General features: G+C 42.6%; 1 pseudogene; it reads left to right on the top strand.

Moving 5' to 3' along the window:
* The first annotated feature begins 314 nt into the window (after positions 1 to 314).
* LOC118020174 lies at positions 315 to 1015 on the top strand (annotated as a pseudogene).
* Positions 1016 to 18087: the final 17072 nt, after the last annotated feature.

Genomic DNA, 18087 nt, shown 5'->3' with positions numbered 1-18087 from the left:
AAGTAATTAATTAAAAATTAAAAACAAACAAGCGGGGTTCTCCCGCGACCCTCTCCCAGCCGAGCTCCTACCCACCTCGTTTTTTCCGAAGGCGCTAGGCGGCGCCACCCTCCGGCCGGAGCTGGCACTGCACAATCCCCTCCGGCTTTCAATGTTCCACACTCCCTGGCCAGAGTCTCCTCGGCTTTTTTTTTCCCTCCCACCTCCCCGCTCCCCCCCCCCGCCCCCAGCTGCCTCTATTTCCTTAAGAAAGGTTTTTTTTTCCTCTCTCCCTCCCCCACACCCTAGCGGCGCGCGAGCAGGCGGGGCGGGCGGCTGAGTTTTCCAAGAAATAACTTCACCAAGATGTCCAGTGATAGGCAAAAGTCCGATGATGAGAGCCCCGGCACCAGCACTGGTAGTTCAGATGCGGACCAGCGAGACCCAGCCACTCCAGAGCCTGAAGAACAGGAAGAAAGAAAACCTTCTGCCACCAGCAGAAGAAAAACACCAAACTCAAGCAAAACCACTGCTAATTTATCCACTAGCGCTAAAAGAATTCAGAAGGAGCTAGCTGAAATAACTCTTGATCCTCCTCCTGACTGCAGTGCTGGGCCTAAAGGAGATAACATTTATGAATGGAGATCCAGTATACTTGGTCCACCAGGTTCTGTATATGAAGGTGGTGTGTTTTTTCTGGATATTACTTTTTCATCTGATTATCCGTTTAAGCCACCAAAGGTTACTTTCCACACCAGAATCTGTCACTGCAACATCAACAGTCAGGGAGTCTTCTGTCTGGACATCTTTAAAGACAACTGGAGTCCTGCTTTGACTATTTCAAAGGTTTTGCTGTCGATTTGTTCTCTTTTGACGGATTGCAACCCTGCGGAGCCTCTGGTTGGAAGCATAGTCACTCAGTACTCAACAGAGCAGAACATGACAGGATAGCCAGACAGTGGACCAAGAGATACTCCACATAATTCACAGAATTTGTATGCATGTGAAGGAGCAGAAGGCCCCTTCTCACTGTGCTGCGAATCTTTATAGCCTTTACTGTACGGACTTCTGTGTGTATGTTATACTGATTCTACTCTCTGTTTGTATCCTTTGGAGACTGGGAGACTCCCCAAAAAGGTAAATGCTATCAAGAGTAGAACTTTGTAGCCGTAGATTAGTTATGTTTAAAACACCTACTTGCAGGTCTTGCTTCTTTAGGATATCAAAATGTATTTTTTTAAAAAATTTTATTTATTTATTTGACAGAGAGAGACAGCGAGAGAGGGAACACAAGCAGGGGGAGTGGGTGAGGGAGAAGCAGGCTTCCCGCTGAGCAGGGAGCCCGATGTGGGGGTCGATCCCAGGACCCTGGGATCATGACCTGAGCCGAAGGCAGATGCTTAACCGACTGAGCCACCCAGGCGCCCCCAAAATGTATTTTGTGATGTACTAAGTATACTGGTCCTGAAGTCTACCAAATATTATAGTGCATTTTAGCCTAATTCATTATCTGTATGGTTATAAAAGTAGCCATAGATGACTAGGAATTATGTCATTTGTATTAAGCCCAGATCTATTTTTGAGTATGTGGTTCATGCTGTTGTGAAAAATGTTTTACCTTTTACTTTTGTCAGTTTGTAATGAGAGGATTTCCTTTTACCCTTTGTAGCTCAGGGAGCACCTGATGTATCATCTCAAACACATAAGGGTGCTCCTAAAGGCATTAGAACAAAAAAAAACAAACAAACCAAAAACCAACCAAATAGGAGGTGGAGGACCTGGAGCTCCTGGATTCCATTTCTGCCTGCTGACCGCGGGTCGCAGCACTGGAAGAGGGTGTGGTGTTTGTAGAGCCCGGACAGCCCCCTGCAAGGTTAACGTGCAATTGAGAGCATGAGCAGGAAGGAGATCACTTAGCAGCCAGGGCAGCAGCCAGTGAAGTGAACTTGTTCATGCGAAATGAACGCCAGCAAAACCAAGGGTGGGTGCATGTGTGTGCAGGGGGAGAGTGCAGGCACAAATGTGTGTATGAGGTGTGGAGCCGGCTGCAGAGCTTGCAGTCGCAAGGGAGCGCAAAACCCCTGAAAACCTGAGCTATCACTGTTAAGACATGGAGCGGGTGGGTGGAAGAGAAGCCCCATAAAGGCGACTGAGAAGGAGCAAAGGACTCATCAGAAAAATAAGGGAAAGGACAAGAGAGTGGTGGTGTGGGCAGTTCAGGTGGTTGAGTGCCCAACTCTTGATTTCAGCTGAGGTCTTGATCTCAGCGTCGTGAACCCCACATTGGGCTCCATGCTAGGCATGGAGACTACTAAAAAAAAAAAAAATTGTTCCTGCAGGCAGTGGGGGGCAGTGCCCAAAAGGTGCCCTCTCAGCCTTCAGCCCCTGCCCATTGAACTTTGATCAGGACTTCTAGCCCAGCGCTGTGCTGTAGAACCCTCAGCAGGGATGGACATGCCCTAGACTGTGCTGTCCAATGAGAGCCACCAGCTACGAGGGGCCGTTGAGCCCTTGCAATGTGGCTAGGGTAACTAAGGAGAGTGGATTTCTAATTTGATTTAAGGTTAATTTAAATAGCGGCAGATGAGTAGTGGCTCCTATTGGCTAGTGCAGGTTTAGACTAATAATCTCTTGCATCCATCCCACCTGTGTTCCCCCAGTATGCCCACACTGAGCTGCCTGGGGCCTCAGAAAGGAGGGGGTCTCGGCCGAAGAGTGAGAGGTGTAGAGGAGAAAGCCCGGTGGACACCCAAGCCCAGAACCAGCCTGACTCAGCCTGCACCAGCCCAGGCTCGACAGCACAAGCTCCATGGGGTGGGTTTCCAACTGCCCATCCACCTGAAGGCCCTCGGGCAAGACCATGTTCTGAGCCTGGAGCTTACTCAGTGGACAGCTTCTGGGCCCCTGCTTGAGACCCAATCCCGCCCCTCACAGAAGGAAAAAAAAGAGAGGACGACTGGGTGGCTCAATCGGTTAAGCGTCTGCCTTCGGCTCAGGTCATGATCCCAGGGTCCTGGGATCGAGCCCTGCATCGGGCTCCTTGCTCAATGGGAAGCCTGCTTCTCTCTCTCCCACTCCCCCTGCTTGTGTTCCCTCTTTCGCTGTCTCTCTCTGTCAAAAAATAAATAAAATCTTTAAAAAAAAAAAAAAGCCCCACTATAATATCTGAGTGGCAAATAAGAAATAAGGAAGTAGAAACACTAAGTGTAGATTACTATTCTTTCAAACAGTTGATAGCTAAGGGAAGAAGAGATCAGGGGCACCTGGGTGGCTCAGTCAGTTAAGCCTCTGCCTTTGGCTCAGGTCATGATCCTGGGGTTCTAGGATCAAGCCCCGCGTCGGGCTCCCTGCTCAGAAGGGAGCCTGCTTCTCCCTCTCCTCTGCCACCCACTCATGCTCTGTCTCTCTCTCAAATAAATGAAGTCTTTAAAAAAACAAAAAAAGAAGAGATCAGTATAGGATAAGGTCAAATGAGGGTTTTTTTTTTTTACAGGAGAGATTTAGGCATATTTATATGTTGAGGGGAATGAACCATAGAGGAAGAGTAACAACATGAGCAATCATAGAGCAAGATGTCTGTCATTGAGGGTGCAGAAAGGGAAGCGATCGTAGCATAGAGGTACTAACCACGGAGAAAGGAAAAAAGGTGCAGACCAGTGAAGATGAAGAATGGTTTATAAGGGGCTGTATTTGTTTTCTATTGCTATGTAATAAATTACCACAAACGTAGCAGCTTAAAACAACACACATTTATTCACTCACAACTCTGTAGGTCAGAAGTCCGACATGATGTGGTTTGGATCTCTGGTCAGCCTCCAGGGTGGTATCAGGGTGTCAGCAAGATTGCAGTTCTCATCTGGGGCTTGAGGAACTTTTCCAAGACTATCACTTTGTTGGCACAATTCAGGGCCTGAAGTCCCCACTCTCTGGCTGGGTATCAGCTGGAGCTACTCTCAGCAACTAAAGGTCTCCTGCAGTTCCATGCCATATGGGACCCATAGGCAGTATAAGACACGGGATACTTGCTTTCTTGCAGACCAGATGGAGCATCTCTCTGATCTCCCCTTCTGTGACTGGCCAGAGAAAATGTTCTGCTTTTCAAGGTCTCCCCTGATTAGGTTAGGCCCACCAAGGATAATCTCCCTTTTTTTTTTTAAGTAGGCTCCATGCGCAACATGGGGCTTGAACTCATGACCCTGAGATAAAGACCTGAGATCAAGAGTCGGATGCTCCACCGACTGAGCCACTCAGGTGCCCCAATAATCTCCCTGTCTTAACATCAACTGATTAGAGACCCTAAATATATCTACAAAATCTCTTTTGCTATTGTCAAAGACAAAAACTGGACAGGGAAGGACATTAATGTTATTCAGGCTATTGCAATAGAGAGAGCATTCCAGATTCAAAGATCAGAGTATTTCAGCAGGTGGTTTTGCCTTAGAGTTTTTCTTTTCTTTTTTTAAGATTTTATTTATTTATTTGACAGAGAGAAAGAGCACAAGCAGAGGGAGCAGCAGAAGAAGCAGACTCCCCGCTAAGTAGGGAGCCGGATTCGAGGCTCGATCCCAGGGCCCTAAGATTACGACCTAAGCCAAAGGCAGATGCTTAACCGACTGAGCCACCCAGGCTCCCCTGCCTTAGAGTTTAATAAAGAGGAGTAAACAAGTTGTAGATGGAGTGATTTATGGTTAAACTTGTCTTGCAATCAGGGAAAGTCTCAGTTGGATAGCTGAACGGGATATTTTATTTCCCTATGAGTAGCTAGTGTATTAGTCAGTGCTCTCCAGAGAAACAGAACCAATACCACTCACACACACACACACACACACATAGAGAGAGAGAGAAATAAGAGAATAAGAGGCGATTCATTATAGGAATTGGCTCACACTGGGGCGCCTGGGTGGCTCAGTCAGTAAGCCTCTGCCTTCAGCTCAGGTCGTGATCCCAGAGTCCTGTGATCAAGCCCTGCAGCATCAGCATTGGGCTCCCTGCTCAGCGGGGAGCCTGCTTCTCCATCTCCCTCTGCTGCTGTCCCTGTTTGTGCTCTCTCGCTCTCTCTGTCAAATAAATAAAATCTTAAAAAAAAAAAAAAAAAAGAATTGGCTCACACAGTTATGGAGGCCAAGAAGACCCATAGTCTGCCATCTGCAAATCTGAAGAACCAGGAAAGCTGGTGATATAATTCAGTCTGAGTCCAAAGATTTTAGAACCAAGGAGATGTAAAAACTGACCTGAGTCCAAAAGCCTGTGAGAATCAGGAGTTGTGGAGGTCTGAGGACAGAAGGAGATGGATCTCTCAACTCAAGCAGAGAGCTAATTCACTCTTCTTTCTCCTTTTTGTTTTATTGTGCCCTCAAAGGATTAGGTGACTCCCACTGACCCAGCCCACCCACTGTTTTACTCAGTTCACCAATTCAAACGCTGATTTTTCTGGAACCACTCTCACAGATAAACAGAAATGTTTTACAAGCTATCTGAGCATTTTAGCCCAGTCAGGGGGACACCTGAAATTCACCAGCACAGCTAGTTTCAGGGGGAAACAATTCAAATCTCAACGAATCAATCATGAGACAAGATATAGGAAGGTCTAGTTTGGCTTTCTCAGTAGGCTCATGAAAAAAAGGGAAAGGTATGAATTTGGCCTTGTCACAGATAAACAGTAGAGTTGTACTCAAGTCTTATAGGGGTCTTGAGAAAGTGTGGACAGTGAGTCTTATCTAAGTCATATGGAAAAGGGTATTTCTTTGCCATAGCCCTTTCCTGGAACACAAAAGATTGGTGTAGGGTGGGGGGCGGAGGAAGGGCAGTCTAAACTCTTGCTGTTCTCTAAGGGCACAAGGCTCAGGTGAAATTCCACACGTCAGTCTTTTGTTCAAGATGAATGAGTATCAGTTTTTGCTCAACAACTCAGAAGTGTGAAGAAATTCCTAAGTGGGGCCAAGTAGGGTCCAAGAAGTGATCTCTTAAAATCTCTATTTGGTAGTGTTTCTATAAAATCAGTTGAACCATCAATGGAGAGGTCATGGAAAAGGTCAGTTGTTTTAAAGTCCTGGACATCAGATATCTTTTAAAAGAGGAATGCTTGGAATGAAAAAGGGAAACATTAATGTGAAAGCCTGTACTAAACTAAATAGCCTCAGGAGTTAGACCCGAGGGTGGAGGAGTCCAGTGGATTCTGAGAAGTTGGTGGAGCACCACTTCCTGAGTTCCTTGAAGCTAAGGTGTTGATAATCCTGATGATGTTGTGCACAGTTTTGATTACCTCTCATGTAAGGGCAGGCGTAACTCAGTATCTTGCCAAGCTTCCTTATTGGCCCAGACAGTGGCTTGTCCAGGGAAAAATCCAACCCTGCATGGTCTATTATGGTGATAAGTCCTTGAGCCCTTCACGGTTTAAAGGAAGTCACTTAGGCTTCCGCTCATAGGGCTTCTTTGGATCCTGGAGGGAAAGGCCTTTGCAGCACATAAAAGGGGTATGGGCGGTCAGGTTTTAGTTTTGAATACACCGAGTCGAGCAGGAGGCATAAAATTTTGAAAACTTTGTTTAGAGAGTCTTAGCCAGATACTGAAGGCATCTGGTAAGTGTCAATCATCTCTGCGCAAACAGGATCCGTCCAATCCAAATTGCAGGTAGGTACCCCAAATCGTTTTTCCATAAGCAGGGAGAATTCATTTAAATCTCCACCAAAGGGGTGCCTGGGTGGCTCAGTCGTTAAGCGTCTGCCTTCGGCTCAGGTCATGATCCCAGGGTCCTGGGATCAAGCCCCGCATCGGGCTCCCTGCTCCGCGGGAGGCCTGCTTCTCCCTCTCCCACTCCCCCTGCTTGTGTTCCCTCTCTCGCTGTCTCTCTCTGTCAAATAAATAAATAAAATCTTTAAAAAATAATAATAATAATAAATAATAAAATAAATAAATCTCCACCAGAGAAGACAATCTGCATATCTATCAATTACATGCAGTTTACGAAGTGTGCCAACAGTGTAAAGACAATGAACAGGGCTAGAGTCTGATAACTCCAAATATCGCTAACTTGGGATTAGAGTTGGAAGAGTGTGCTATAGTTTTCCACTAACCCAAAATTTCACTCTACAATCACTCTCCTTTTAGTCAAAGATAATCACAAAGAGGGTCGCCTGGATGGCTCAGTCGGTTAAGCAGCTGCCTTCGGCTCAGGTCATGATCCCAGGGTCCTGGGATGGAGCCACGCATTGGGATCCCTGCTCAGTGGGGAGTCTGCTTCTCCCTCTCCCTCTGCCCCTCCCCCTGCTCCTGTGCTCTCTCTCCCTCCCTCTCTTTCTCTCTCTCTCAAAAATAAATAAAATTTTTTAAAAATCTTTTAAAAAAATAAATAAAAGCCTCTTGAGCCAAGCCAAGAACTCACCATCAGATTTTATCTGTGGTAACTGTAAATTCAGGTAAACTTCTCAGATTCCCTAAAATATCCTAATGTTCCTAAACCTGCAAGGAAGTGACATTCATTACTCACCCTGTAATACCAGTCTAGTTTTCCTAAGCATGCTTTGTAAGCATTAGTGTCATAAAATTAACCATAGTTCCTTAAAAGGGGTCATATCTGATTAAATGTTCATTATTCTCAAATAGGACATTCCAGACAAGGCCTTGGTTGCATCACTGATGTTTTCCATTAAGTCCTATTAATGAAGAGGACAAACCCTTTTTGAAATTGTGCAAATACTATATTGTCATGAAAATAAGAATACACAATAAGAGTTTTCAAATTCTGGAGGGGTCAGGCAGGGAAAAAAAGATGAATGTTTCTGTTTACAAAAGCAGGGTTTACTAAATTATTTTGAGTTATAGATAGCTTAAGAGGAAAAAGAAAAGGGTTCCTTATACCCAGAAAATATAACATTAATATCAACAATATTCCAAACAAAACCCACAATTACCCTTCATTAGTTTATTCAGTCCCAATTTTCTTGTACCACTCCATCTTGGGTTAACAGTCTCAGGAACCCCCTCGTTTCTGGGCTGGAGTTCTGGAAATCCTAACTCAACCCACTGGTATGGACTTATGTTTAAGCAAACCCATCAGAAGCCTGTCCCAAGAGTACCTGGGCAGAGAGCTCTGAGACTGTCCATCTTTGGTGATGCACTCTGGCCTATGGCCTGGGAAGCATCAGAGCAAAACAAAAAACTATCCCTAGATTGATGTAGGAAAGACATTAGGGTCCAAAGCTGACGGCCAAAGAAGTATTCTTGAGACATCATTAGTGCAAAAAGTGGTCTTATTTTTTAAGATTTTATTTATTTATTTATTTGACAAAGAGAGGCAGAGAGAGAGAGAAAGCACAAGCAGGGGGAGTGGGAGAGGGAGAAGCAGGCTTCCCGCTGCGCAGGGAGCCCTATGTGGGCTCGATCCCAGGACACTGGGATCACGACCTGAGTCACCCAGGCGCCCCCAACATGTATCTTGGGGGGTAGAGATAAAGGAAGTTTCCAAAGGAATTTTTATATGTTAAAGACAACTTATAGGATCCTGGGTCTGGATAATGTTAAGCTAAGATTGCCTTTTGCCCTTAGCAAAGTATCAACATCCAGGCAGCTGAGTCCCTTGAGGAATGTCACTCTGCCTGTTTCAAGGACTTGTCAGTGGGCTGAAGGTAATAAGGAAATTTAATCATTTTTCTTCTGCCTTTGTTTCCTACATCATAGATAGATAACAAAAGATTAAAAATGGCTACAGTTAACTTATTACTGACAGTTTTCAGAAGGAAAAGATCTGATGAGCTCATTATAAGAATAATCAAACTTGGGGCACCTGGGTGGCTCAGTCGTTAAGCGTCTGCCTTCGGCTCAGGTCATGATCCCAGGGTCCTGGAATCCAGCCCGGCATAGGGCTCCCTGCTCAGCGGGAAGCCTGCTTCTCCCTCTCCCACTCCCCCTGCTTGTGTTCCCTCTCTCAATATCTCTCTCTGTCAAATAAATAAATAAAATATTTTTTTAAAAAAGAATAATCAAACTGGCAAAGAAGGTTGTTTCTGTGACACGCAAAACAACATAAAGTCAACCCAAAAAAGGTTTCGGGGTGCCGGGGGAGGGGCTCAACCAGTTTAGCGTCTGCCTTCGGCTCAGGTCATGGTTCCAGGGTCCTAGGATCGAGCCCCGCATCGGGTTCCTTGCTTAGTGGGGAGCCTGCTTCTCCTTCTCCCCGTTTGTACTCTATCACTCTCTCTGTTAAATAAATAAATAAAATCTAAAAAAATAAAAATAAAAAAACAAAAAACGTTTAGACAAAATATCTATAAACATGATGATTAATTTCATTTTCAAGAAGCGTGTGGGGCACCCAGCTGGCCTCGTTGGAAGAGCATAGGATTCTTGATCTCAGGGTCATGAGTTCAAGCCCCATATTGGATATAGAGATTACCCAAAAAATAAATAAATAACCTTAAAAAAAAAGAGCGAATATTACATTTACTTTAGGAAAATGAATGAAAATAATCTTTATGAAGAAAAAAAATTCTTCAGATTTAACATATAATAATCCTGAGACATAATATAACCAAGTATATAGTTAGACTATACATACCAAGTATATAGTTAGTATATACCAAGAATATATCAAATTTGTCAAGTAAAGAAGTTTAGTAAGAATGCAGTAAGTCCTAAAAAAATAAAGAATGCAGTAAGTCCTAAAAAAATAAAGAATGCAGTAAGTCCTAAACATTTATATAATCATAAAACTCCATAGGTAAGTGATACGAATCCCAGATTAAAACTTCTGGACCAGGGGCACCTGGGTGGCTCAGTCGTTAAGCGTCTACCTTCGGCTCAGGTCATGATTCCAGCGTCCTGGGATCGAGTCCCACATCGGGTTCCCTGCTCAGCGGGGAATCTGCATTCTCCCTATGCCTGCCACTCCCCCTACTGTGCTCTCTCTCTCTCTCTGACAAATAAATAAACAAAAATCTTAAAAAAAAAAAAAAAAAGGATTTGATATTGGGAGGGCAAAAATATCAAAAGTTGTCAGGAGCTTTTAACACTTGTTTAAATAGGATCATACATTACTGGGAAATGCTTGGCTACCTATCTAACCAAAACGGCAATAAAAGATTTTTAAAAATATACACAGGAGGTAATTATGATTGTAACAAACCTTAGCACTTTCAAAAGTGGGAGGACTTTGTTCTCTTAAATAATCTTTTTTAAGATTTTATTTATTTATTCATGAGAGACAGAGAGAGAGAGAAGCAGGCTCCCTACTGGGCAGGGAGCCCGATGCGGACTCGATTCCAGGACCCTGGGATCATGACCTGAGCTGAAGGCAGACGCTTAACCATCTGAGCCACCCAGGCGCCCTGTTCTCTTAAATAATTAAGAACATGATAAAATCAACATACAGCAGGAAAAAATTCTAGTAAGATATAGAATCTTTGTTAGATAGGCAAAGTACTCAGAAAGTAAAGAAAAATCTCTTACAATCTCTTACTAAATAAATCAGGCAAATAATACAAGAAGACTGTCATTTCAACACAGAAAACTAACTTCTAGTTTTACATCAGTGTATTTGTTACTAAAACTCTTAATCTTTTTTTTTTAAAGATTTTATTTATTTGTTTGAGAGAGACGGAGAGAGCACAAGCAGGGGTAGGGGCGGAGGGACAAGCAGACTCCCTGCAACACAGCACTCCACATGGGCTCAACTCGGGGCTCAATCCCAGGACCCTGATATCATGACCTAAGCTGAAGTCAGACACCCAATCGACTGAGCCACCCAGGTGCCCATGATAATCTTGTAAATAAAGCTGTTAAGCTTTATCCAGGTTTGACCACCACAATTAAAACTTCCTTTCAGGGGGCGCCTGGGTGGCTCAGTTGTTAAGCGTCTGCCTTCGGCTCAGGTCATGATCCCAGGGTCCTGGGATCGAGCCCCGCATCGGGCTCCCTGCTCTGCGGGAAGCCTGCTTCTCCCTCTCCCACTCCCCCTGCTTGTGTTCCCTCTCTCGCTGTCTCTCTCTCTGTCAAATAAATAAATAAATAATCTTTAAAAACGAAAAACAAAAGAACTTCCTTTCGGAGAACCTTCTACAACTTTCTATATTCATTCACATTTTTTCCTACACTTTCTTCCTTCTCATTATGGTACAGTCATATTACCTCGGCACAAAACTACTCTCTTTTTGCTTAACAAAAACCCATCCTGCAAGCCTTATATACAAAGTTGTTCTTCTCTGTCACTATTGCTGAATACAGACTCATTCACATATATTGATTATAACTTTAAACCACAGTCACTTCTATTTTACAGAGAAAACAAAGAGGTTAGATAATTTTGACTGGAATACATTAGCATTTTTAACAGGCCCAACACAGCTTATGAATATCCATCTCATAACTTTTTATAGCCATACACATCCCAAAGCTGCAAAAATGAACACATTCATTAACAGATCCAAATATATGGCCTCTCTGTATCATATAAAAATGGGAGGCAAAAAGTACATAAAAATTACATAAGCTAAAAATTATGCTTTGCAATGAATGTTTCAGTATCCTATCCTACTTAGAAATGATCTAGGCATCTAATGAATATCCATTATCTCAATTTAGCATCAGTCCAAGAGTTTAAGTTACCTAAAGATCTTGGAAATTATTTTCAAGCTGACATACTACAAACCTTAAAACTGTTGAAATAAAGTGTCCCAGAATGATGACTCTATTTGGTTAAACACAATTTGCAGTTTTTATGATCTTAAACATCTAGCAGAGGTAACGCTAGCTTATTTGATCAGTAAACCTGCACAAGTCTAGGAAAAGCATACCTAATTAGATAAAAGTATATGCTTGTCTTATACTTAATGCTAAGAACTCAAAAGATATAGGTGTTTTTATTAAAGCAACAATACTAAACTAGCCTCATTTGCCAAAAATTTACCTAAGTAATATGAACTCAAATTTTTAAGCCATTTGAGTTAGTATATACTACATTGAAATTATTAAAGGATCAATTTCCTTAATTTCTGGGAATTCTAAAAATTATATAAGGCTTACTCATCTCTAAATCAATCCAAAAAGCACTCTTCTTAGAAATTTTATAATCTAATTTGGTAATACCATGAAGGAAAGAAAATATTACAACTCACAGACACATAAATATACATACAGACCCAAATAAAGAGGTAGTAGCTTCAATTTAAAAACCGCATCCAGGGAGTGCCTGGGTGGCTCAGTCGTTAAGCGTCTGCCTTCGGCTCAGGTCATGATCCCAGGGTCCTGGGATCGAGCCCCACATCGGGCTCCCTGCTCGGCGGGAAGCCTGCTTCTCCCTCTCCCACTCCCCCTGCTTGTGTTCCCTCTCTCGATGTCTCTCTGTCAAAATAAATAAATAAAAACTCTTTAAAAATTTTAAAAAGTTAAAAAAAATTTATTTCTTTTTCTTTTTATTATTATTATTTTTTAAAGATTTTATTTATTTGACAGAGAGAGACACAGCGAGAGAAGGAACACAAGCAGGGGGAGTGGGAGAGGGAGAAGCAGGCTTCCCGCCGAGCAGGGAGCCCGATGTGGGGCTCGATCCCAGGACCCTGGGATCATGACCTGAGCCGAAGGCAGACGCTTAACGACTGAGCCACCCAGGTGCCCTTTAAAAAAAATTTAAAAATAAAAAAATAAAAACTGCATCCAGGGGCGCCTGGGTGGCTCAGTTGGTTGGGTGTCCACCTCTTGATTTGGGCTCAAGTCATGATCCCAGGGTCCTGGGGCTGGCCCCTGTCAGGCCCCCCATATTGGGCCCCATGTCCGGTTCCATGCTGGGCACAGAGTGGGCTTGAGATTCCCTCTGCCCCTCACCCTGCTCATGCACATGCTCTCTCTTTCTCTCAAATAAATAAATAAAATATTTTTTAAAAATTGCATCCAATTTTGTATTTCAGCTGAGCAGAAATACAAAACTCACTGGTTCATAAAAAAGAGGGGTTCTGTTCCCATTGGGCACAAATCCTTAACTGATCTGAGTTTAAAATAGACAAAATAGATACGGAAAAGTGTAATAAACCAGATTCTCTGCTATTTTTCACCCACAGAGGTGAGATTTCCATAAATCATTTAAATCACTTATGGAGCTCATCAAAAGATCAGACCATAAAACCAAAAGTAGCCTGCGCCAGAAATCAAGCTAGTATTCAAAAAGAATACAAATCAAATCCTTACTGTGCCACCCTGAAGGACAGGGGTCTGCAACATGGGACCAAGAGTTGGACTTGCTGTCCGATCCCTGGACTGCTGGTCAAGAGTGGAGTGATCACAAACGGCTTGAGGAGTCCTCCTTGCCTGGGTGGAGCAAAGAGGGATTGAAGGTGAGGCCCAGTCCTATCTGATTCATTGCACCACCCCATCAAAATCAAACACTGGACAGGTAAGGATATTGATTTTATTCAAGGAAAATAAAATGAGGGAGAATATTAGGAAGAACCTTGAAGATCCAAAGATCAGAGTATCTGAGGAGGTGGTTTTGGCTTAAAGTTTCACAGAGAGGTGCTATGGCCTGAATGTTTCTGTACCCTCCCACCCCCAAATTCATATGTTGAAATCCTAATGTCCAAAGTGATGATATTGAGGTGGGGCCTTTGGAAGGTGCTTAGGTCATGAGAATGGAGTCCATATGCATGGGATGAGGGCTCTTACCAAAAAGACTCTTAAAAAAAGACTTGCCACGTGAGGATAGAGCTAGAAGGTGCAATCTATGAATCAAAAAGCAGGCTCTCAAAAGACACCGAATCTGCCAGCTCTTTGACCTTGTACTTCCCAGCCTCCAGAACTGTGAGTAATAAATTTCTCTTGTTTGTTTTTTTTTAAAGATTTTATTTATTTGAGAGAGAGAATGAGAGAGAGCACATGAGAGGGGGGAGGGTCAGAGGGAGAAGCAGGCTCCCTGCCGAGCAGGGAGCCCAATGCGGGACTCGATCCAGGGACTCCAGGATCATGACCTGAGCTGAAGGCAGTTGCTTAACCAACTGAGCCACTCAGGCACCCCAAATTTCTCTTGTTTATAAGCCACCCAGGCTATGGTATTTTGTCATAGCAACCTGAACTGATTAAAACAATAAGGTTAAACAAGTAGCATATGGAGTGCTTTATAGTTGGAGTTGTTTTGCAAGCAGGGGGAAGTCTCACTTGCTTAACTGAACAGGAAATGTTTTTCTCTGTGGACAGCTAGTTTCAGGCAGACAAATACTTCTAATCGCAGCTAATCAACCATGAGACAGAGAATGGAAATTAGATGCTCTGAGTCTGCCCACATCATCAGATTCATGTAAAAGGGGCTTGTTACAGATAAACAATGGAGACATCTGTGAGTCTTAAGAGAACCATGAACAAGTTGGACAGCAAATCTTATGTAAGTCGGAAAAAGTGGTTCTCTATGGCAAACTATTTCTCAGAACATAAAAGAGTAAAGGAATTTTGGAAAACAGAAGGTTGGGGGATTTCTTAAGCATCACTATTTTCCAGGTTTAAGTAAAGTTTGATGTTGTTGCTATATAACATAACCTAATCATGGGCATGACACCAAGGGTGGAGATCATGGCGGCCTTCTTAGAATTCTGCTTACCACAGGGGTAGTGCAAGAAGCTGACAAAGGTACCGAGAAAGTTCTCTAATAACTTCAGTTTTCTCTTTCAGGTGTGTGTGTGAGGGGAAGGGTTGACAGAAGAGCGGGGAGGTAGAGATTTGTGAAGGTTGGAGGTGACTATTGTGAGAAATAAAGAGACAATAAAACTCATTTCTTAAAAAAGGTGTCCTCTTCTGTTTATTTTAACAAATGTATAGATTTGTGTAATTACCATTGCAATTAGGACACAGACCAGCTCCAGCTTCCCTCAAAATTTCCGTATGCTGCTCCCTTGTAGTCAAAATTTCTCTCCACCCAAATGAAAATTGGTACAGCCACTCTGAAAAACAGTATGGAGTTTCCTCAAAAAGTTAAAAATAGAACTACCCTAGGACCAAGCAAATACACTACTAGGTATTTATCCAAAGGATACAAAAATAGTGAATCGAAGGGGCACATGCACCCTGATGTTTATAGCACCAATGTCCACCATAATCAAACTATGGAAAGGGCCCAGATATCTATCAATGGATGAATGGATAAAGAAGATGTGGTTCACATATACAATTGAATATTATTCAGCCATCAAAAAGAGTGAAATTTTACCATTTTCAAAGACATGGATGGAACTAGAGTATATTGTGTTAAGTAAAATAAGTCGGTCAGAGAAAGACAAATACCATGATTTCACTCATAATTGGAATTTAAGAAACAAAACTGATGAACATAGGTGAAGGGAAGGAAAAAATAAAATAAGAAAAAAACAGAGAGGGAGACAAACCATAAGAGACTCTTAACTATAGAAAACAAACTGAGGGTTGCTGGAGGAGACAGGGGTGGGGGGATGGGGTAACTGGATGATGGGCATTAAGGAGGGCACATAATGTAATGAGCACTGGGTGTTATATGAAACTGATGAATCTCTGAACTACCTCTGAAACTAATAATACACTATATGTTAATTAATTGAATTTAAATAAAAATAAAAGGAGGGCATTTGTGATGAACACTGAGTGTTCTATGCAACTGATTAATCACTAAATTCTACTCGGAAATTAATAATACACTATATGTTAACTATTTTGAATTTAAATAAAACCAAAGAAATCTGTCAAAAAAAAATTCTCCCCACCTCTAACCTTTGACAACTACTAGTTCCTACTACTTGGTCCCTATAATTTTGCCTTTTCCTGGATGTCCTATAATAGGATCATATAGTATTCCATCATATGGATGTACCCTTTCAAAAACATTTGGATCGTTTCTAGTTTTGAGCAATTATGAATCATGTTGCTGTAAACATTCATGCACAGGATTTTGTGTGAACATAATCTTTCAATTCTCTTGAGTAAATAAATACCTAGGAGCCAGAATGCTGGGTTGTATATGTTTAACTTTATAAGAAACTGCAAAACTGTTTTCCAGAGTAGCTCTATGATACTGTATTCCCACCAACAATGTATGATAGTTTGCTGCTTTGGGTCCTTGTCAGCACTAGTTATTTTCTGTTTGTTCGTTTACCATTCTCATAGGTACATACTGGTATCTTAATTGTGATTTTATTTTTTTAAAGATTTTGTTTTTAAGTAATCTCTACACCCAACGTGAGGCTTAAACTTAACAACTTGACATCAAGAGTCACGTGCTCTACAGACTAAACCAGCCAGATGCCCTTGTATCCTGGATGTTGTAATTGCTATGTTAAATTGTTGTTAATTGCTATGACTCAGCCCTGTCAAAATCCACTGGAGAATGTTAGGTTTCTCTTTGTTTTGTTTTAACAGCTAGTTGTCCCAGTTAAGTTCAGGCAAAAAGTCTTAGCCTGCCTTCTGTGGGCCATGGGTATATATATATATATATATATATAATTTCAGTTTTCAGACCCTGGCAGTAATGTTTGGCTCTGGTCTATGTGTGTTTTCTCAGGAGCTAAAGGGGCCTGGGTGGTGGTCTACACCATAGAGTAGTGTTCAAAACCTTTGGTCTTCTATGACAGGTTAGTTTCACACATGAGTGTCTCAGGGTGATCCTAGAACTTCAAACACAAATCTATAAAATTCCCTTCCTGAGCTCTCTCCCATCCAAAATCTCCACAACACTCTCTGGCTCCCAGTGTTCCTTTTCCTGATCCTCCTGCCAAGAATGCCTGGCTTTCGGTCTTCCTACGCTGTCAGATGTCTCCCACAACTGGATCTCCCTTCAAGGCACGTCGGGAAGCTCAGCTGCTCATGCAGCCAACTGCTCACGGAGAGTGCAGCTTTGGAACTGGAGCCCTGCAAAGCCAGTGGAAGAAAAGAAAAACAAGATGTTTCCCCTATTCTCTGTGTTCTTCGGGGGTACTTCTTCTCCTTCCTCTTATTAGACAGATTTTCTCTTGGCTGTGCCCACTGCAATGTTCCAGAATTTGGGATGCCTTGAGATGAAACCAAGGGATGATGGGAGGAAAAAAATATGAGACTCACCATTTGTTGGTCTTTGAGTATGGATTTCCTCCCATATTTGTCCACTATTATTTATTTTTCAGAGTCCTCAGTTGGTTGCTTTACATATACTCTCCAGAGTTTTTATTGAAAGAAGAAATAGTGTAGAGTATGCTCATGCCATTTAGCCAGAGCTGGACCCTAAACCTTTTGTAATAGTTCAAGAAACTTTGATATGTTGGTGTAACCTATTGAGATATACTTCCACAAGTTTTGTGCTCCACAGGCTGTATTCTTATAAACATATTTGAATCAGAATTTACCTAATTTGAAAGTAAATATCTTTTGTGTTAACGGGCAATTTCATTTTTACAAGTCTTATTAAAAACTGCTTAGCCTTGAGGCGCCTGGGTGGCTTAGTCGGTTAAATGTCTGCCTTCAGCTCAGGTCATGATCCTGGGGTCCTGGGATCAAGCCCCTCATCAGGCTCCCTGCTCAACGGGGAGGCTGTTTCTTCCTCTCCCCTCTGCCTGCCTTCCGCACCCACTTATGCTCTCTCTCTCGCTCGCTCTCTCTCTCTCTATCTCAAACAAATAAAATCTTAAAAAAAAAAAAAAGAATGGGCGAAGGACATTTCTTCCAAGAAGATATACAAATGTCCAATGAACACATGAAAGGATGCTCAATATCATTAGTCATTAGGGAAATGCAAATCCAAAGCCTAATGAGATACCACTTCCCACCTAGTAGAATGGCTATAATAAATAACAGAAAAAAAGTGAGATGAGAATGTGCAGAAATTGCAACTCTTCTACATTGCTGGTAAGAATGTAAAATGGTGCAGTTATTTTGGTAACAGTTTCTCAGTTCCTCGAGAAGTTAAACATAGTATTACCATATGATCCAGCAATTTCACTGCTAGGTATCTACTCAAAAGAATTGAGAACAGGGTGCCTGGGTGGCTCAGTTGGTTAAGCGACTGCCTTCGGCTCAGGTCATGATCCTGGAGTCCCTGGATCCAGTCCCGCATCGGGCTCCCTGCTCGGCAGGGAGTCTGCTTCTCCCTCTGACCCTCCCCCCTCTCATGTGCTCTCTCTCATTCTCTCTCTCTCAAAT

This window comes from Mirounga leonina, unplaced genomic scaffold, assembly GCF_011800145.1.
Source record: "Mirounga leonina isolate KUSES-001 unplaced genomic scaffold, KU_Mleo_1.0 Mir_173, whole genome shotgun sequence".
In the NCBI taxonomy this organism is placed as follows: domain Eukaryota; kingdom Metazoa; phylum Chordata; class Mammalia; order Carnivora; family Phocidae; genus Mirounga; species Mirounga leonina.
The sequence above is the reverse complement of the archived record's forward strand: the minus strand, read 5'-3'. Positions and strand labels throughout refer to the sequence as shown.